This window comes from Amblyomma mixtum, chromosome 7 (assembly GCF_055824585.1).
Source record: "Amblyomma mixtum isolate Tamu chromosome 7, ASM5582458v1, whole genome shotgun sequence".
NCBI lineage: Eukaryota > Metazoa > Arthropoda > Arachnida > Ixodida > Ixodidae > Amblyomma > Amblyomma mixtum.
In genome coordinates this window covers 64368800-64390172 of record NC_143018.1, presented here as the reverse complement: position 1 = coordinate 64390172, position 21373 = coordinate 64368800, and the positions used below count along the sequence as shown (strand labels likewise).

At 46.0% G+C, this 21373-nt stretch overlaps 1 pseudogene across 1 annotated transcript in view; it reads right to left on the bottom strand.

Annotated features, from left to right (window-relative positions):
- The window catches only part of LOC149336304 (complement C3-like), a 107200-nt pseudogene that overhangs the window by 47296 nt on the left and 38531 nt on the right, over positions 1-21373 (bottom strand). The window contains exons 11-19 of the transcript XR_016284511.1: positions 20264-20458; positions 19589-19738; positions 16678-16807; positions 15663-15716; positions 11926-12073; positions 9747-9972; positions 6942-7151; positions 3826-3925; positions 910-1011 (exon numbers count right to left, since the gene is read on the bottom strand). The product of XR_016284511.1 is annotated as a complement C3-like (transcript). The remainder of the gene's footprint in view (positions 1-909; positions 1012-3825; positions 3926-6941; positions 7152-9746; positions 9973-11925; positions 12074-15662; positions 15717-16677; positions 16808-19588; positions 19739-20263; positions 20459-21373) is intronic.

The window sequence follows — 21373 nt, the reverse complement described above, 5'->3', positions numbered from 1 at the left end:
GGCTTTAAGCATAGATGCACTTTGTGGTGAGAGCATTGAAACACATTTGAGAGTTAGTCAGTTTTGAGGATGTCTCTGCACTCTTGGCTGTCTATAGAACTGCAGAATTCTCGCTTGAGTTCCAAGACTAAAGAACTCGTCAACTTTGGCAACGAACATTACCATTCTCATTACAGGGTGTAGGTGTATACGTAGGAAGCAAAATCTCCTGCTATCATCTCTCCGCAAACAAGTATGTTCTCCATGTGATCGTTCTATAGAACACCCTTATCTGCTCTGCGGGGAAGAGATCGGGGTGGTACATCTGTTAATATTGTTTTATCCAAGACCTACTGAACTACAGACCTGCACATAAGGCGGGGTCCTATGGAGCAGCGTGCGCCAACTTTCGTTAGCTTATTGGCCGTTGAGGGCGCTCGGTTGTCCTGTTCGTCTGCTGTCATCATCATCATCGTTTGCCAATTTGAGCAAGATATTTAATACATTTGTTTCGTCTTCTTCTGCTATCTTACCATCAATGATAAAAATATCCACAATAACGCCTTTTTTTGCTCTGGATGAGTATAAAAAACGTCTTTCTTTTTATCCGCTTTCTTTTCGTCAGCACCACCGTGCCTAGCATAGATAAATGGATGTAATGATTACGTGGACAAACGACGAAACTGCCTTGTTTGAAATAAAATGATGGAGGAGGCCATCTTGTTCAACAGGTATAATGTAGCGCCACGCTTCCCGTAGGTGCCTTTTCCTAGCGGCAAAAGGCATGAACTAGAACATGTGCGCTGGATCAGTGCCAAATGTGCAGCTCTGTAGTTCAGTAGGTCTTGGTTTTATCCACCCGGAGAAGTAAAAATTTCTTTGATTTTCACTTCGCTTTCGAACTGAAATAAGTGCAACATCTTTACTCACCAGTGATCGACACACTGCAAGATTGAGTGTGCGGAACCGGGTCGTGAGGATACCATGGAATTAAAGTGATCACTCGGTGCCGGCTGTCTTCGTCCAGTATATCTGAAGACAAAAACACACAATAAATATGAGAGATTACAAGCAGGTTATGTACTGTGTATGTACCAGCCCTATGTACTGTGTATGTAGCCTCACTTTTAAGGAGTAGGGATCCGTGCGCTAGTTTTGGGTAGAGGTGGCTGAGCATCCATCTGTTCCTGACCAGTGGCGTTACAACCAGTGGCATCACTAGGCTGAACTGCACCCGGTGTGGTTTCCATGCGCATCACCCCTTTTTCCTACACTGCACAGGTGACAGGAAGCAACAAGTGGCACGCCTTGATGGCCGGCAGCGGGTATAAGTCGTACAGTTCCTTCAGGACGGGCAAACAGAGTCGTTGGGGGCCGCAAGCATTAACTCAAGACCACCAGAGAGGACACTGCAGTGCTACAGAGTTTCACCTGTGAGAACAAGTAGTCGTAGGGACAAGCTTGAGTTTGCAGAGTCGAGGCTTTCAATGAGTGGCCTCATGAGGGGTCATTGATTTGTCCACCAGCGATTTTGAGAAAGTCATGTATGGTAAAGAAGTGTGGCACAACGTTGGAAGTCGGGTGTCTCCACAAGGTGACAAGAAAAAGAGTATGCATCATGGAGTTGACACATGGACTTTTACGCCAGAATGAATGAATGCTCTTTCAGGCAGAATGCCCAGCCACCTAGTCAGCCTGTGAGGTCTTTGAGTGAAGATATTTAAGTCAGCCAAAAGTATGGCTCAAGCCTACTCAAGCGACAAACACTCGCATTCAGTGATCGTGTTATTTCGCTCGGCGGTGGAGAGAAGGCGGCTGGCATAGCTAGCACAGCATCAGTTACATGTCTGCTAGTGTTGGGGCAAAATATAGTTCAGATTGGTGAGTCAAAGTTGGTTAAAATAGGTTGCGCGGCCAATGATGAGCGATGACACAAGCTTCCCACCAGGGGACACCACCAGATGAATGAAACGTCATTCATGAGCAGTTCTGTTAGTTAATGGACTAGGCAGATGAAATGTTCAATGAAACAGTGGAAGTAAAACCAAAGGCTGGCAATGCTTTGGACATCCTTCGTTTATGGCCAGATAGGAATGTCGTTCACAGCGTGAAATTGACGGATCTTGTACTCCAATGGCATCGACCGGACAACAAACAAAATTGGCAAGCTCTCTGGGGAGAAATGTGCACGTAACTGAGCTGAAGCCCAGAATGAAACGAGCAACAATAGCAGAAATCCATTCGAGGTGCGTAGAAAAGGTAGACGAAATGACCACACCGTCATCGATATAGAAAAGATGATCGGTCTGCTTGAAGCTCTGAGGCAGACAGTCCATGACCCGACAAAAATAGTACCATAACAGAGCTTAACGGCATAATTTCGAACACTTAGGACATAAGGTCTGATGAATTTGGCCCTTTTGAGATCCATGTTATCCGGAGAAATCTGTCTAAGTTGGAGCTGAGATTAAATGGTGAAGTTGCACCTATCGTGTTGACAGTATTTAATGGTCTATTCATGCAACAAAAAAGGCGCAAAATGTTTGGCGCCCGTCGCATTTTTTTTGAAGAACTTGCGAAGAAACAAACTCTGCGAACAATTTGCAAAAAAGCTAACTTTCCAACATGGATAAACACCTGGACTGACAGTGTGAAAACTGACACAGCCAATAAATTGGCATCAAAGAGTGCTTTGTCTCGCCGTAAAAAATTGTTTTTGTATATATATATATATATATATATATATATATATATACAAATTCTCTTGGTACAGACTGAGCCAAAACGAAAGGAAAGACCGTTTTCGTCCGGATGTGTAACATATTCAACAAAAAATATCTCAGTGACAGGCGCACGATTGCAACCCTAATCTCCCCTCTAGTGACGCCACTGGTAACAATCAACTAGCAACGGCTGGGAAGTGCCCCCACTGTAACGATTTAATGGGTGTGTGTGTGATGCGCGTTGCTTGTTGTGGGAAGCCAGGCAAGAACTTCTGTGTGCAAATGTTTCCACAGAAAGAGAGGGTTGCGGTGATGCCACGAAGGTGACACCAAAAAGTGGATAATGGGCGCTATGTATACCGCCATTCCTTTTTCTCAGCCTTGTGGTACACTAGCAAAAAAAAAAAAATCTTGGTAGGTTTACCTACTTGAAAATTTGAATGAGGCAGCCAGTGAAGTGAATTTGAATCATAAGAAGAGACATTGACGACGGGCCTTAAATACATGTCCAGCCTTTATTCTATTACTTTTCTGTGCACAAAATACCCTACCACAGATGGTAGCAACCCCGGCCCTTTTTGTGAACAGCATGTCATGAATTCATCCCTTACTGTATTGAGGACTGACTGCGATGATGAGATGTCATTCCTAATAAGGATGATAATTATTTTATTTTACTGGCGTGAAGGTAGCTTGACCAAAGAGCACAATCCCTAATGTGCCTGGTCTGCACGAGTAAAATACAAAGCCCCAATTATTTCTAGCAATTTGCTCCAGCAAAACTGAGGATCAGACCAGTGGAAAGCATGAACCAAGTGGAAAACCGGTAGGCAATATACTACCTGTGCAAGTCACTTAACGACCATACAGAAGAGATATGGAAACCATATGGCAAACACAAACAATTCGCACAGATTACCGTACATGTATTATTCGGCATGGACTCTGTGAACTCTGTTTTTGCACGTCTATATCTGCGCTCATGGGTAACTTTTTAATAAAACAAGTAAGATTCAAACGTACGATTTTCAGTTAATCGCGGCAGCTCACATATACCACATGCCCACAGGCAGAAAAAAAAAGGACAAAGATGGGCGCAGAGGAAAGTCAAACGAGAACCAACCCCTGCAGCCTCTCTTTAGGACAGCTCTTGTCTTTCGGCGTTGTTCATTGCTGGGGTCCAGCTGAATGGAGAAGGTCTCTTCAACTGGCATTCCTTCGGGCTGCACAGGGATCAACCGTACAGTCAGAACCGAAGCGCACATTGCCTCCTTCGCACGGCTTAACACAACTATCCGCTAATTTTGTTTCCGCAACCATGATGAAAATCGATGTGCCGCCATACAGCTATAAAGGAAGCTTTGCGTCATCAGAAGAGAAAAAAATTTATTTACACTAGGAAATTTATCATAAAGCTGCATAGGTTTCATTTGTAATCGTATAGCTGAGCTCAGGTGTATGATGTTATTTCTTATTCAGAGGTAAATCAGACGAAGCGTACTGCAGCAGTCCAGATGCAGTGACGCGCCACTGTGATTCAATTTCAAAACATCGCTCTGTATATGCAAACCAGCGTCACTCAGTCGCTCACCAAGTATTCCTCCACGCATCTTTATATCTGATACTTCCGCGCACAGACGCAGCGAAGACCCATATAATATGAGATTCAGTTATGATTCGATTTCTTTGGCCTTCTCGTTCCATCTATGCGATTGCCTGGAGCGAAGCCATTCCCCTCGTGAGTCTTTGTGGCTGTTGCAAGCACAGCGATCGTGGGGGTCTGGTGTCGTATCAGCTAATCGAGTCACAGTGGAGTTATATTTTCCCAACAGAGAACAGCCGTGCTGCTTGGTCTGCTTTGATTTGGATAAGAGGCACATTTTTTTTCATTTCTTTGCATGTTGCCGGAGTCCATAGCAGAAGCAAATGACGGAACGAAACATCCCACTACCTATACACAAATGGCATCTCAGTAGAGCCGACTTAATGTGATGGTTACGTTTCATTAATTTTGTTCTGTGCTGACCACCTGTAGCACCGGCTGTCAGTAAAAGGCAGCGTCGGGATGTGACATCGCTAATGTCAATCACGGAGGCAGAAAACTGTCCTCAAGAATGAGGGTATCGACCAAGCCTTAGGGTTAACTCGGAGCGACTGTCTTTACTTCCTTGAAAGGAAGCTGAAATGGTTTTTTTGAGAATGTGAGGTCATTAAAGAATTTGAATCTATGAAGCTTCTAGGTAAAGCACATAAGTAATTTTTGCACTAACATTAAAAATGGTGAAATAATTGTAGATTAAAATCACGATTATGTTCAAGCTTCTTCTCACAGTATTAGAGAATGCGGAGAAACTCGTAGTGAAGTCATTATCGCCGAGATTTCAGATGTTTGCTGCTTTTGCCTCCATGCTGCTGTCCGTCATTCGATGCCACAAAACAATGCTTCATGAACTTCACCTTCGATAGCATTGGTTTTCTTCCATGAAACAACTGTTTCTTCAAGGGAAATGCAACGCCGTCATACGTGACGTCACTATCGGGGCCTCTGCCCGTCAGTGTACACTGCAGAGAAGCCTTAGTGCTGACGCCACTTTATTCGGTGATTACGCCACCATTTCAAAAGGTAGTGCAAAATTATTTCGAAGGCTTTACCAGCATGTTTCACACATTCTGCGCTTGGGCAGCACGCTAGGCTGATAACCAGGCAGACCTCTCCTTTATTCATTAAATTTGTCTCTCTCTCATTCATCCCTTTTAAGCTCATCGAATTCTATAACCACTTCAGTTTTGCTTTAACGCTGAGCTGAGCTGTAATCTCACACCTTCCACCTCGGGTGTCATTACTTGCCTTCATGTTGAGGGACGAGGTCGGAACAAGGCACCATAGAAGAAACCTTGGAGGGGTTAAGAATCAAAGCTGTATATTATCACGCGCTGAAATAATTTCGAATAACTGATGCGTTTTTTTTCCTAGCTCAGTGTTGGCTTGCTTGAGCTGACGCAGAGCTGTTGCGGCGGTCTCGATAGAACGAGCAAACAAAAAATTACTGAGAAATCTAAAACACGCCAGGAAAGGGCAACAGCATTGTACACTCTGCTTAACACGACCCGCATTATCCTCTACGGCCGACCTTGACATCGAGTTCAACAAAGAAAATTAATATCCTAGTAAAAACTCAAGCATCCCAGGAAGGAGTTAGAGCTTTACGCAGTCTGCGGCAGCGGCACACTCTACCATGGGCCAGGGCAGAGTTGCTAGGGTGGGGAAGATCCCAGCATTGAGTTCACGCCTTTGCGTAGGCATTAGAGTAAACCTATCCTCCCAACCGGTTCAGGATAATTCAAGGGTGAAGAGCAGATGCAACCGTGTGTCCTGTGTTTTTGTTCGGATTCTGACAGGCTTCATGCAGTGATGTAGGCGTGCTCTGACTGCGTTCAAGTGCGTCGTCAGTGGCAGTTCAGTGAGCTATGATATCTGAGTTTTGATTGTAAGTTCCTTTTGTGCGCATGTCTTCTTTGTACTGCTGTGGCAAGTTCGTATGTAAAATTGAGTTTTCTCATCATTACTACTGAGAGTGAGCCATGGGCTGCGTCGCTCACTTTGAAGTTACGTAAACATCAAAGGAAAACAAGTCAGCAGAGACACTTAATACTGCTCATGTGTGAGAAGGCGGAAGCCTGCCGGCTCACTTCGTGAATGCAGTCGCCACGCGCTGCAGTGTGAAGTTACCCGACGCCACGCAGCTGGCGATTCTATACGTCTGCATGACTCTACATCTCTGCCACCGCTACGCCACTGCAGCTCTTATGAACTGCACTCTAACTTCGTGAAGGCAGCTGGTCGCTGCCTTACAGTGACCCATGCTACGCCTTAAGAGTATGACGTGATAGCTAATGGGTTAATCCCCATGGTCTTTCTCTACTTAACACTCATAGATCCCTGAGAGTCTTCATACCACTCCTGGTGCAGTGGTGCAGCAGTTAAGCGGTGAGAATTTGTTGAATTTGAATTGAATTTGTGCGATCCAGGCTGCTCTTCCCGAGCAACCTTGTGCAACTAATCATTACTTTAAAAGCAACCTGCCAGGTTGCATGTGGGTGCCATCTTTTGTGACACTAACACACACACACACACAGATTTTCCCTGAATGAGGCAAGTAAGGCCTATGCCTTAAAACAGGAAAAGGAAAAGAACGTGTCTGCTCCCATTGTCAACGCTTTGCATTTCACTGAGCTCACCACAACTACGAGGGTCTTCTGCACAAGGTCCGATCCTCCCGAGCTCTGCATGTGGATCTTTATGGAAAATTGCCCCTGCTGCAAAGGCACCACGGGAAAGCTGACACTTGTGGTGGAGTTGCCTTCCACCTCGAGCTCCTTCCTGTCCGGCAGCTGCGGGTGCTTCGATCCGATGCACAGGCCCGGTGCTCCGTACAGTGAAACCGTGGCCTGTGGACGCAGATACGAAGGGATTACGGTGATTCTGTAGTGACATTTTGTGAGTTCACTGTTTGCGGGAAGCTGGACCACTGCACCAACTCCTGGAGCGCTTATCACCTTAGCTGTAAACATACCTGAACCTGTTCAGAATTAACACCCTAAGAGCTGGACGGCCATACGGGTGGACGGACGGATGGACGGACGAACGAAAGGACGGATGTAGACGCAGATAACCAGACTAGCAGAAAAAGCTGACAGGGCAGAGTGATGGTGGCTCGGATGGCCCAAAATGCAGACAGGCAAGACAGTAGCATAATGACAGGCATGCTGTGAATGACAACCTATGTACATGTGGAAAGAAAGTGAGAGTGCAAGATCAGAAAGAAAGATAGAATATGAGTACAAGGAAGGAGGTCAAACTGCAGCAGCGGAAGTGGCAGGCACACAAAAAAAAAATCTCTGCCTCTCCCGTAACCGAGAGTAGAGTAAGCATGAAATGTTTACGGGCATAACACATTGGTTGTAGATGGTACTAATGAAAATCTTGAAATGGGTCTACTGTTCAACACACCACACCACACATACTGTGCACTGGTCCATATGGACGCAATCGTTTCCTGTGTGTGTCTGGGGAATCTCTTCCGCTCTGCCTCGTCAGCTGTATCCGGTTTCTGTTTGCCTTTCATCTTTGTAATCGTTGTTTTGGTTCCTCGGTTATTTGTACCACTTTGCCTATGTGACACTGGTGACGTCACCACTGGATTACGTCATACATAATTGATGACAAAGTAATGACAAATTAGTAATTAGTGACTAATTACTGATTAATGACTAAATACAAATTACCTGCTAATTAATGACGCTTAAGCTTCGCCTTTAGGAGAGGAACGCGACTGTGTGTTGTAGCGCTACCAGGCAGTCCACGGAACGCTACCACCCGTTCGGCGCGATGCCTTGCCCTTTGAATGCGACGCTTTTTGAGGAAAGGAAATTACGCAGTAATTCTCTGTCATCTCGGTGGACACCCGAACCGCACCGTACAGGAAGGGAGGAATGCCACCACCCGTTCGGCGTGATAAGCAGCTGTGACGGTGGCGGCATTGAAATCCAGGACGATGCAGAAGCGTACGGGGACACGACGAGACGCGGGCCTAGCAAGAATGTATATGCAGCGCGTTCGAATACTCCGCGAGCGTGTATACATCTGCCTGCCAGGGGGGGAAAGGGCATGAAGGCCCTGCGACCGGTCTTTTACATGCGTGAGTGTAGGATGGATGGATGGAAACAACTTTATTACACCGCAGTAGGACCGCAGTGCCATCCTTGTGCAGCACGCGAAAGCAGTTTTTCAGCCGAAAGCCTTTCTCGCCCTGGAGCTCCCCTCTTTCTCTAAGCGGCCTTCTCTCCAAGCCCCTAACAGATCACGTATGACAACGAAGTGTATTGTGGCATGTATGTGCTTTTTGCATGCGTTATTAGAAATCGGAAATTATAATTCCGTGCATTATCAAATCCACAGCTCGACTGATATCTTGATAAACATTGAGAAGACACTGGCAGCAGTTATTTTTTGTGACTCGTTTGGAGAGCAACCGGCGCTTGTATGCCGGTCCCGTAGGAGGGCTTAGAGAGTCTCGTTGATCTCGTTAAGTCTCGTACGGTGCCCGGATGTTCTCGTTTCAGAGCCCGGATGAGTGGAATTCAGTGCCCGGATGATGGCTCTCGGTCTTGGCGTGACGTCACCACACTGCCGACAACGGGCGCTAAAAGCATTTCATGCTTAAAATAGAGCAACGAACAAGTCACAGCACTGTGCTGCCATTGAATGAATGATGAGTTAAGAAAAAGAGAACGATGCGCTTGTGAATATCTCTTTCTAATATGACTCCAATAATATTTTGAATATAACTGAATATATAACTCTAACCGATTTATTTACACACACTGCACACCCTTATGGCGTTCAAGCAGAATGATTGATGCTTGCGAGATGTTGAGCGATTTTCTTTAGTGTAATAGGTTTTCGATAAGGTGCAAGGGCCTAGTTAATTTTTGAATTTTTCATTACATTTATTGTTTTAGTTTTTTGTGTCAGACAGGGACGTTAACTGCTTTTAAATTTTTTAATAATCATTTTAAAAGTTATTTCCATATCGATAGACTTCACTGAAAGAAGTAACAGCGGATGTAGGAAGGAAATGTTCTTAAAAAATATATTTACTCGCTTTGTTCCATTGCACCGCACATAACATACGGGAAAATTCACTCGGTTAGGTGACAAAGGCTATCTTTGCAGGAAATAATCACGCATGCATTAGGCTAATTTCGGCTGTGAAAGGGTGCAGAAATGAGAGCACTTTAAGATCACACCCTTGTAGCACAGGACCGGGTGAAAAATTATTTCACTCTGCTGATAGCAATGGGTACATACAGTTATCAGGTGCGGCAATTAGTTAAATGGTGTGTTGAGTTAAGAAACCTTGCCCAAACAAAACGGCTGCATAAGACGAACAACAGCGAGAGATAGAGATCAACGAAAGTGACCACTCAGCGATACTGCATTCAACGCAGATGGTGATCATGATGAAGATGCTGTAAACATACTTGTCCTTTGGCGCCGTAGTTGAAAAGCGTTGCCACGACTTCCACCTGCTCATTCCTGACAACCGACGGAGGCAAGCTGACTTGTAGAAACATCGCGTGGAAAGCCACTGCTTCTACTGGCTTCGTCACACAAATTCCTCCTTCGGAAGAAACAGACACCGCCTGGATCAACCATGTTGTCACACTGTGTGGCGTACTTGTCTCATAAATGTACTGGCCGTTGGCACTGCAAGGAATGAGGGCGACATCTCAGTTCATTTGGCACAGCGAGAAATTTATGCACAGCTTTTGTTTCAGTGTCAGTATTGAATTGTAAATTCTAAATTAGGGTTGTAAAAATTCGTACTGGGAAGCACAGAGGAGCTTAAAGGGACTATGCAACCAATTAAATGTCGCTTGCAAATGCTTTCAATGCTTAGAAATTATGCTAAGAAGCATTCACACCAAGTATGAGTCTTCGAAACTGAGCCGGAAATTTATTATGAATTTTTTAAATCCGTGTTTTTTTAAAACTCGCGGGCCGGTTGGTGTTTTCGTAGTGAGCGATTTTTAAACTAAAATCTTGAAAATAGACGTCACTAGTTCCGTGACGCCAGCAGGCCACCCAATGCTGTCATTCGCTGCAGCCACGGCAGCCGCGACCTCCCTAGCAGACTTTCGGTAGCCGTGAATATCGTCTGCTCGCGCTGCCGCGCGACCCCCTCGGGCAAGCGCGAGCCAGAGCATCGCCTTCGCGTATATGACGACTCTCTGAGTCGAGAGTTCCGCAGCCACTCGCAGTGTCTTTTTCGTCCGCCCGAGGCGAAGAGAGACCGGAGAGATATGCTGCAGACACTGCTACTGGGGTGCTGGGTGTGACAACCGGAAGTCGCAAATCGAACGTCAGCGAATGACGTATTCATGTGCAGGGCCCAGTCCCAGAGCTATTTCCTTTATTTTTTTATCGTGCCCCGCGCGTACGAGTTGAGGGGGAGAGTAGGAGAGTAATTTTTATTCGTCTATAACTTCCTTGTTATTGATGCTAGCTCAAAAATTCTTGCGCTGGGGTGACGAGTGATGGAATGCCTATCTCTCGTCTGCTTTGCGTAATCTCAATTTATTGCATAGTCCCTTTAACGAGTGGTTGGACGAGTTTTGGCATATTTTAAATTCTCGTCACGGCAGAACATAAGAGAAGAATGCGACCAGACGAGCTGATACCTGTAAAATAGTTTGTATCAGGAGTAAAGGTTGGGAGAATTCACTGACTGTACTTTTATCCCAATTTATGTATTTTTTTTACCTTTGTCAGACGCTCAAAAAACACGGCGTGATCTATTAACTGTGAACGTCGCAGCATCTTAAGTACCATAGTCGCCAAACATACCCTCATAGAAATAGGCTGCGTAACCTTTATGGTCTCTCGACACGTTATATTATGTCAATACCAGCTCTCACTCCCAGCTCTCGGTTCACCTGTTTGCGGACAAAAGTGTTCAGGTACACAGTCGAGTAGGCGCTATCGAGAGTGCTGTGTCTGGTCAAATGATCCGTGTTGCTCTACCCCATGTGCATTTTGAAGGGCATCTATGCTCCACCTCTACCATTTATTAGTGTATGCCCCATTTATACCACATGCGGGGGACACCTCCTAAGGGCCACCGGGTGTGCTGCCCCTTATGTATCCTAATACATTTATATCCAACATCACGTGGGTGTGCATTCTATGAAATGGGCAGGCCCTATTTACACCACTTGCGGTGTGCACCCACGGACATCCGTGGGCTGTTTTCCACGAGTACAGCCTACATGGTACCATGGAGTGTAGTACAGAATCAAGTGACTACACCACATGGGAGGGCAAAAACCTTATTATATTCTCATTGGGAGTAAGTTGATACGGGATTAAATGCCTACTGTCTTATGGCTTTTCTTGACTACTCTTTACATGTGTGCCTATAACAAGTGCCTTTTCTGAGGACCCCAAGACAGCCCTATGGTTTGCCCCCACCTCACCGTTACCAGCAGGCAGCCCTTGTATCTTTCGCAATGCATTCCTTCTGTTCTCAATACAAGTGCTCTTCCAGTGATGAGCTGATTCCTATAAGTCCCATGTATAATGATAACCGTCATAGTCTCTTCAAAATACTCAGAAACATACTCCCGAGATCGATTGCGAGATGTAGTGCCTTGCCCTTACCCGATGGTACCTTCAGCGAACAGCCAAGTCTCCATGAAGTCCTTCCTCAGCTGAATATTCGTAGAGTCATCGCCATCGAGAGTGTCGTCGGGAAGCTGCGTGAAGGGATCCATACCACGCGCCCTCGGTAGGTCCCTCATTGCGGGGTCTAGAAAGGACAAGAAAGGTATAAAACATGTTTTCGCTGCTACGAAGCTCTAGCGCACTATCAAAATTCCCAGAAATTGAAAACACCTTCCGTCTGTTCCCTAGTGACCTTAATTTGTAGAAAACCAAAATTAATTCAGTGACGTACCATCTCTGATTTTAAGCTAGTAGGAGGAGAAAATTTTTGAATTTCAAAAGGTGTAAAAATGCTCTGGTTAACCTTGTGTGCCATTTTAAAGATATGAACTACACTCGCAGAAAACTTTTCTTTGGCAATGCTGTACAGGCTAGGAAGGAACGGGAAGGAGAAGGGTTTTGTACCCCTGGTGTGTTGTGGTTCCACATATTCCTTCCTTTCGGCCCTCTGCTTTTTAGCACAAACAATGAACAATCCACTAACACAGGGTGGGTACAAAAGACCGTCTCTTTCCCTTTCCTGCCTATGCTGTACAGCATTGCCAAAAGAAAAAGCTGTCCGCGAGTATAGCTCTAAGAAGTTGTAAAAGACGTTAAGCTGTTCTCAAAGGTATTCATGGGTGTCTGTGAACATAGCCTCGAGCCTCTCTATGCAATCTCCTATGCGCTAATATTTCCCAAGCTTGTGGACACCTGCTCATCCAGCTGGAATTGATGACAAGGAGGTGTTGTCACGCCGATTAGGATTGTGCGGCGTTGCTTAAACCAAAGATGAAGTAATGTAAACATCCAAATGAAACAACACTAAGTATATTTTCCATTCTGGCTAGTTGCTTAATATTTCCCGTCTTCTTTTTCTTTCTTTTTGACCGGTGTCTGTCGTAACTACTCAGCACCCGCAAGTACTCCCTAATGAAATGATACGACTAAGCTATATTGGTCAAAATCGCCCGTCTTGTCTGCGATTGCACGGGCATAGCATCAGCACAGCTGTCGCCTTTCGGGCTGTTGAAGTGACGGTGGACGATCTCCTCCCTCGTGGAGCAGTGCCGCCGTAGTCTGTCAGAGTGCCCACAAAACAGCAGAGTTTCAGAAACGAGTCCTTGAACTGGGACGCTAAAAGAAAGATGTAAACATATTGACGTGCGTGTTCATACTTCTGAAAATACTTTTTTTCTGTAGCCTTAAATGCTTGTCACCTGTATGGGGGTGACTTTCAGCGATATGCTCAGTGATGTGTGCAGCCTTGTAGAAGGAAGGAAGGGAAAACTTTATTTACACTAATGGTTTTTCCTGCGGTTTGGGGACATCTTCAGAGACGTCTAGGTTCTACCCCCAGGAGCCTTCTCTGTCGAAGTCGTCCGCCTCTAATCAGTGGTCGGTTGCCCTCAGTCCAGGGCTCCGCTGGCCACTGCCGCCCGTTGAGCTCGCTGCACCAGACCTTGTTGGTCTTCACAGCGGTCGCTGGACAGCAGAGTCTCCCACTGCTCCGCATTCGGGTTTTGTATTTTGGGGACCACGTGTATGTTTTGGCAGGCCCATGTGATGTGGTATAGAGTAGGTTTTTCGTCGCACCAGGGACATTTGTCCGTGTATATCGTAGGGTGCATTTTGTTTAGTATATGTAGGTTTGGGAAAGAGCCTGTTTGTAACTGTCTCCAAGTGACAGCTTCCTCTCTGCTGAGCGATTTGTGCGGCGGGGATATCGCATTCTTCTGCCTCTATAGTTTTGTAGTATGGCCGAATATTCCCTGGGTGCTGGCGCGAGTTCGGCGGTCTCGTCGGATGCTCGGAAAGTAATGTATCCTCGAGCTATCCTGTCGGCCTCTTTGTTCCCTGCCACCCCCGTGTGCCCCGGTACCCACACAATTTTGTGTGGGATCTTGTCGTTTTGTTCTTCCTGGTTTTTAATTCTGTCGCTCGCTGCGAGGAGTATACGAAGAGTTTCAGAAACGAGTCCTTGAACTGGGACGCTAAAAAGAAAGATGTAAACATATTGACGTGCGTGTTCATACTTCTGAAAATACTTTTTTTCTGTAGCCTTAAATGCTTGTCACCTGTATGGGGGTGACTTTCAGCGATATGCTCAGTGATGTGTGCAGCCTTGTACAGCATCGATAGCTTTTGCGCTCTCTTTGATGTGGAAAAAAAGAGGACGCAGAAGAAAAAAAAGCGAGCATTGACATGAAACGTTACGAACACTGTTGCCGCCTGTGACGGTACTTAAGGACACGTAGCCGAATAATTGTATATAGTGGGCTGCAAAGCTGAGTAGATGCAAAATGGCTCTTTTCTGTCCATTAATATGCAGCCAACAGCCTTCCTTATAGGTGCCAATTCAGGAGACGCTGTCTTTGATAAGCAGGTACAGTGTTTTTAAAAGAATCTGAAAAGATGCATCCTCATTTTTTTTAATGCGTTAGCATTACAAAGATCATTATCGTAAAAAGTCTCCGGCCTTGGAGTTGTCGAGTGAAGGTTCGGCTGCAAGAAGGCAAATTGGAGTAAGGGAGAGCATTGGAATATGAATTGTAGGTGAACGCCTGCGAACGTACGCTGATTGGCAGAACGCGAGCTTAGTTCGCGTGTTTGCACCCGTCAGAGACCACGCCCCACACGAAAACTATCGGCAAGCTTTGAACCAGTGCCGTCAAAAGCCGAATTACTCTTTGTGGTTAAAAAAAAATTGCGAAGAATAAATGTTTTTTAATAACTCTCTTGTAAACCACTAAAAAGCCGGACATCCAGCCATTTGCCTACAGCCTTTAGACGGTCACATGACTGGGCCAACTAGTGCAACCAAAGGGCCAATTTCGAGCGTTCAGAGGCCTCCTTCGTGCTCCTCTCACTTTGCAGACATTTATGTTCTTTTCCCTGCACTCCGACCAATGCAGCGCGCTCGTGAAGCAAGAAGAAAAATTATTAATGTGATAACATTAAAAGCCTCATCAGGAAAAAGTGTCAGTCACAACATTCGCCCATTGGCTGGAGGAAATTGATGTCACTAGAGCAGACAACTGCCATTCGCTGGAGGAAAATTACGTCACCTGACCGTGAGTGGCATCACCTCTGTTAGAGGTTTGGTTTGGTTTATTAGGGTTTAACGTCCCAAAGCGACTGAGGATACGAGGGATGCCGTAGCGGAGGGCTCCGGAAATTTCGACCACCTGGGTTCTTCAGCGTGCGCTGACATCGAACATTACACGGGCCTCCAGAATTTCGCCTCTACAGAAATTCGGCCGCCGCGGGCTTCTGTTAGAGGTGTCAAGGGCTTTGGGCTTTTAATACTACTGCATTTCCAAAAACATTGGCTAGTTAGGCGCGCCTGTGATTCTTATGGACAAAAATACATTCATGTAAAAAATTTTGGACTAGTTCAAATGAGCAATTTTTCTTTATTTTAGAAGAATCGTAGCCGCCGCGGTGGCTCAGTGGTTATGGTGCTCGGCTGCTGACCCGAAAGACGCGGGTTCGATCCCGGCCGCGGCGGCTGGAATTTCTTTGGAGGAGAAATTCTAGAGGCCCGTGTACTGTGCGATGTCAGTGCACGTTAAAGAACCCCAGGTGGTCGAAATTTCCGTAGCCCTTCACTACGGCGTCTCTCATAGCCTGAGTCGCTTTGGGAAGTTAAACCCCATAAACCAAACCAGAAGAATCGTGGTTTCTATACTTACTTGCGTCTCCAAGGTCCCTCTTGCGACGGTTTACCCGGGCTGCACAGCTGTTCTCTGCAAAGGACAGGGTGAAAGCAGCACTGTAGCTCATGCCAACTGCTCATTACTTAGAGCTCCGCGGTGCCATAATTATGTTCAACGGGGTTTACAATACCGCGCTTAAAATACTACGAACGAACTGCGTGTGTGGAAACATTTGTGAGAAAGTTAAAAAGTAGAGGACTGTTCTTGTATTTTTTTCAACAGCAGCACTCAAGCTAGCTGGACGCTGACGAGTTTTCTGAAATATTCTCTACTTTCAGTTGGCATGGGTGTTTATAACTTATAGTTAAGAACATCATCGGCCCTAAAACTTTCGCTGTGAATTTTCAGCACACTGAGCAAAACATTTATTTTATACTAGTACCGGTGAAAGAGCTTAGCTTAGCTAGTAAGCACATTTCTTCGACCCAAAGTCCCACTAATTTCTGACCTCTTAGACACAGCAGCATTGTGCCAGAGAAACCTACAAAGATGAAAGCAACAAGGCTCGCCTGTCACATTTACTACGCACCGATTTGTTTTTCACGGGTCCACGGAACTGTACTCCACTTTCGAAGGCACCAAATACCATTTTTAAGACCAGGAAACGAAGACGTTAATGAACGCAGCATAAGTTCCTAAGATAAATATTCTGCGAACCCTGCCTTTCCTGGAAAAGGAGAGCTTGCCGTCTATTTTACTCTTGTGCCGGCAGAAAGCAGAGACTCTGAAGTCACAGCCTAAGCTAGGACAGTAAGCAACAGCATAGAACAGCATGAAATGTAGGCTAAGTCAGCCATTACATTCGGTTCTATTGGCGCATAAGGAACTGACGCTGTCATGTGCCAAACACACGGTAACAGAACCACATGAAATACTGTGACGATGGGCCTGGCGGCAACCTATGGCAACACCACGTCGAAAAGCAACAGCATACCGTGAAGTGAGAGTGGGAATCGCTCGTTTGATACGAAGGTTTCTTTTCCCGACTTACCTGTCATGGTGACATCGTTCCCATTTTCGGCAGAGATGAGCACGACACCTGTGTCGGCGAAGACCTCGTCCGAAGTGATGCCTCCACCAGGACCGCAGCTGAGGTCATGTGAGCGAAGTTTCCTGAAAAGCTGCGGGACACAATTGTGTGAGCCCCCCAACTTCTTATATTTCACTCTTTAAAAATGGAGAAGTTTGGGCTTGTCGGTGCCGAATCATAATAGACAGTTTTAGTTTCACGTACATAGAAGCTTCACGTAAGTAGAGCGCTTACAAGTCACCAGTGTGCATGCACAGAACGTGAAGCGTCTGCGTTGGTCTCACGGACATACGTGAGATTCGGATCTTTGCGCTGTGGTCTTCACATTGCTTGCGTACGTACGTGGCGTTGGCAAGATGGCGGCGCCCTGCCCGCTCGCTTCAGAGTGAATACAGTTTCACCGCTAATCCCTCGACGTGGTATCGTGCTGTAAACTGTTGTATTTGCCTTCAGTTGGCCCATTATTGCTCTCGCATGAATGTTTAGGTGAGAACTAGCTTTTGTTTTCCAGATAGCTCCTAAGCCTGACGAGGAAGCGTTTGTGGTCGTCATGGCAACGAAGACCAAGTGCGCCGAGGGTCTCGCGAGGCCACGTGGGGCTCGAAACCTCGCGAGATATCGCAACACCCTTGGCAAAGGCAGCAGGAAAAGCAAAATGGAGCACGTTATGACTCCATACACACACGTCAACATGAATTGGACACCAGCGCGCCTTTGCTTCTACAGCCACACTGTGGCTCGGCGTGGCTCGGCTCCATGTAGCTCGACTAAACAAAAATAGTTTTGTTAATCTGTACTAGATGGCACGGCATAACATGCTAGCGCATTTTATGCGAAGCATACTAATTTAGCTACCACTTCAGCCCTTCACCGTGGTTATGCGCCTCCAAATCACGTGATACATGACGTCACTCCACGTGACACGATGACGTCACGACAGTGGAGAAACGGGGGCCCACCTCACGCCGTCGCTGTGGTTGTGCGCCTCCAAATCACGTGACACGACGTCACACCACGTGACACGATGACGTCACGACACCGACGTCACACCACGTGACTTGATGACGTCACGACAGTGGAGAAACGGGGGCCCACCTCGCGCCGTCGCTGTGGTTGCGCGCCTCCAAATTACGCGACACGATGATGCTTCGCATTCTCCAGGCTTAACCAAGTTAAGCCTCAGCCATTTTTTTAGGTTCTATGGCAGATCTACACAGTTTGCATCCCGCAGGTGTAGCTAAAACTATACGAAGCGACACGAGAGTACGCTACATAGAATGCTCGCATTTACGTACGTGAAGGTTCTACGTAAGTAAAACTAAAACTGTCTAATGGCGGAAAACAGTGCAAACTTAACGAAACGCAAAATGAATACACTCTAAACACGGATATACCTATATAGGAGTAAAAAGGGAGTTAGCTGCCCTCTAGCGCACTCACCCTCAGCAGTAGTACCGCCACCTTCCCGCGTTCCGCCCGGTCTGACATTTTGCACCCACTTGTTTATTCGTCTTTATTCGGTCCGAAAACCTCTCTAGCGGACCAACTACACCCCTTTCCATGTGCTCCCACACGGTACAAGTTTTTGCTGATGAGATAGATGGCCTTTCCGACACCATTTCCACCGCCTGCCTAAAGCAAGTTTTTGGCGAGGAACCGAGACGGTCCTGTCGATCTTGCCGGCACCAGCCTGCTCCTTTACAAAAGAGGGGCACTGTGTAGCAGTAAAGCCGACACGTTTACAGACATATAGGGATATCGCACTTCGTTTCTTAATGCAGAAAGTAATATAGAACTGTCAACACTGCCACATACATGCCCAATACGCACTTCACTTTGCCTACATAATAATCTAAGCTTCCAACGTCTATTCGACCGAACACTTGCATTTAATTCTTCTATGTTGCCACGTGGTATCAAGTGCTGGAATAGTCTTCTGCAGTGTATTGCTACGATAAGTGACCCAATAATATTAAAAAAAAATAATTAGCCACCTTCATGCATCCATGATATAGTACGTAAAATGTGTTCACAATGTGTAAGTTTGATCCATGCAGTGCCGTTATTTGTTTACTGTTTTTTGTCTGTGTGTGTCAGTATAATACGTTTCTCTTTCATGTACCTTTTAATAAATGCTAGCAGTCCAATGTGTTTAATGATGTTTACTTTTGTACTTCCCCAATCGGTGCCATCTTTTGTCTGCAAAATACTGTAACCCCTCTCCTGACATAATGTTGCAAGTGTGGACCCTGTGAAGTACTTGAATAAATAAATAAACGACACGCAGGTGAGCTTAGTTAAAGCTTCGCATCCACCATCCAATCTTTGGCTGGCCGAAAAAGGTTAAAGAACGCTGGTCTGGGAAAAGCCTGGAATATATCACTTGGTACAGCGTCTTATCGCCTCTTTGCCCGGACTCTACAGGCGTAACGTTAAGAGACCGGAAGAGAGCAAAATGGGTCATGGAGTGAACGCAAGACAATTTTTTCCTTCTTGAAGTCAAGAAGAAATGGGCATGGGCAGGGCATGTAATGCGATGGCAATATAACCAGCGGTAATTTATGGTAGTGGAGTGGATTCCAAGAGAAAGCATAGCAGGGAGTGGAAAGAGGTCAGGTGGGAAGATGAGATTGGGAAGTTTGCGGGGGTAAGGTGCCCACAGCTTGCACAGGGAAAAATTATGGGAGAGGCGCCCTTAACCTGCACAGGATGTAGTTTGTCTGATGTTGCTGCTAATGGCGATGAAAAAGTGCTACTCTGTAGGGAGGGGAATGAATAGCTATACAGTTTAGTTCTTCAGTCCGGTGCTGGAGGAGGTGAGGGTTTAGAATCGATTCAATACTCTTTTCTTCGGTAATATTTTCACACTTGCCTTGTCCCTCGTGAGCAGACCAGCGTCGCTGAGGAGATAGACGGCTTTGTCCACGGCAAGAAGGCCCACCGCTGTTTTGGGCTTTCCCTTGATAACAATCTTCCCCTGAACGCCGGGTTCCTTTCCGTTCAGGTCGGTGTCCACCGTTATCTGGAGTAACGACACGTCGCCGTAAACAAATACTCATTCAAAGCACAGTTTAGAGCCCATGAAAACAATTGTGAAAATAGAAACTATTTCAAATATTTTTATTACCCGAATACCGGAATTTTTATTACCCGAATGAGAAAGGCCACAGTGGGCTTTACCGCTCAAGACGCATTTCGATCACTCGAGGACAGACGCTTCGTTAAAGGGGGGAATGGCTAAAAAGCTTTTCCACAAGCATTTCAGTTAAGCAGAGCCGAGAAACTAGGCCGAGGAAAATCTTGTACCTATCGCGAAACAAGTAGGTATCCTGTGGTGCTACGGCTTGCACTCGGCACCTTAAGATTGCGAGGCGCATTTCTTAACCTCTAGGCCAACGTTTCAATATCCTGGTGATTACAGAAATCACTTCATGGAGCAAAACTCCACAAGAAGCTGGGTTTTACTCCCTAAGGCTTAATTTCGATAAGACAACCAAAAGCACCGCAAGGCAAACTCATGGCACCTGGACGACAAAAAATCACGCACGTTTGATTCGGAAGAGCACTGCTCTTCCATACTGTAGTCTTGAGAGTCGGCCACCACGTGACCCTGGTGGAAGGCGAAGACAAGCAGCCGGAACTTTGGTGCCATCTCCTCCGTCACCAGGAAGGATATATGACGGATTGAGCTCGTTGTCCTCTGCGCTGTGCCGTAGGCTAGAATCTTGCCACGGCTCATAACCTGTGCAGAAGGTCATTGTTACCAGAGTGGCCCCGACATGGTGACCGTGTTACAATTCCCACTGGAAATGTAATCGATGGCACAGAAATCACATTGAAGCTTTCGTAAACTCCTTGGCTAGTGTAATGTGACATTCCGTTTCATTGTGCGTTTCTTCGCTGTTCAGCCAGTGTGATGAGCAGGAGCTGGAGCTCAGGACCCGAGCTGCACAGCAATGTCTCCCAGGTTTCCCTACGACCCTTATCTCAAATTTTTGAAAATGGCGATTTTAATTTCATTTTCACTTTATTTCCTTAAATACTTCTCGTGGGAGGAGGGGGATGTAAGTTTGGGGGGGAGTATTACTTAAGGGGTGGAATCAGCAGAAAAGGAAAATGACAATGCGACTTGTATTCATATTAATAACGGTTTTATTTTATACTTTCAGCAAATTGCAGTCGACACGTGGACAATAGGTTGAAGAAGGCCGTTACAATCGTTAGCTGCACGTGGGAAGAAGGAGGCTGAAAAGTAACAGTTCGGGCATGCGGACGAAAAACTTTGAGCTTGTAGCTGGTGCGGTGAGAAATGTACGGTGCTGGCATGATGTAAGGGGCACGATTAAGTGATGAGTAATAGAACTTGTGGTACAGCGACAGTGTGGCTATGCGACGACTAATATAAAGAGTAGATAATTCACATTTAGTTACAGCCCTTAACAACCTACCTGGTAATAAACCGTGTCGATGTCGTTGGGGGACACCACAATGTTCTTGTCGAACTGGTCGTCTTCCTGCGTGTATTCCCATAAAAAAGAAAAGACGCAAGTTGGTCTTCAGTAAAGTACACATGGCGCCAAGGTAGTCCAAGTTAGCTTAAGTTGGCTTAAGCATTGGTTAACTTATCATGCAATGTTCCTGAGCTGAACTTGGAATT